Source organism: Octodon degus, unplaced genomic scaffold, assembly GCF_000260255.1.
Source record: "Octodon degus isolate 3935 unplaced genomic scaffold, OctDeg1.0 scaffold00074, whole genome shotgun sequence".
Classification (NCBI taxonomy): Eukaryota; Metazoa; Chordata; class Mammalia; order Rodentia; family Octodontidae; genus Octodon; species Octodon degus.
The window spans coordinates 6,639,721-6,640,454 of NW_004524650.1; positions in this window are offsets into that span (position 1 = coordinate 6,639,721).

Genomic DNA, 734 nt, shown 5'->3' on the forward strand with positions numbered 1-734 from the left:
CTCAGGATCAATTTCTACCTCTTAGGAAGATCTTTACCATCTTTTCCTCAACTCTCATCAATTAACCAATTTAAATTCTTTTTTCCCCCTGATTTTGTATCATTATAATAAAAATGTCACTTTGCCATTTAAGGCGATTCTTCCCTGCAAAAATGAAGGCTTCGTCAGGGAAGAGCAATAAATGTCAAGGAATCACAATCACCGCTGAGGGGCTGAGGGATTAATCTCACAGAGTGGGCCATCCATCTCTAATCTCACAGAGTGGGTCACTGTTTACTCTGAATTCATCTGGAGTCTGCATGCTAACTGTCCTAGCATATTCTTGTGTCCTATCCTCCTGCTTTTGTTTTACTTTGTTGTCCTTTTGAGACAGGGTCACGCTCTGCGGTTGCGGCTGGCCTCGAGCTCACTTTGCAGCCCTGGTCGCAGCGATCCTCCTGCCTCAGCTCCCGCCCGGCTTCCTCGAAGTTTCAAGCGCTTAGGTTTCTCTGGAACTGAGTTTAGAGCGAAGAGTAAGCCTTATCTTCGGGCTCAACCTAGCGCCAGAAAGCAGGGTAAATCGCCACCATCCTAACTAGTGAACACGAGTAAAAATCAGCACTGAGGGCAAGGGTTCCTGAACGCAGCGCAGCAAAGCAGGTCGGGCGAGAACTAAAACCGCTCATCCTTGGAGAGCCTCGGGGCCCGGGGCTGTCCTTTTACGGAGGCGCGCGAGTAGCGGCGGCCATTGGCTG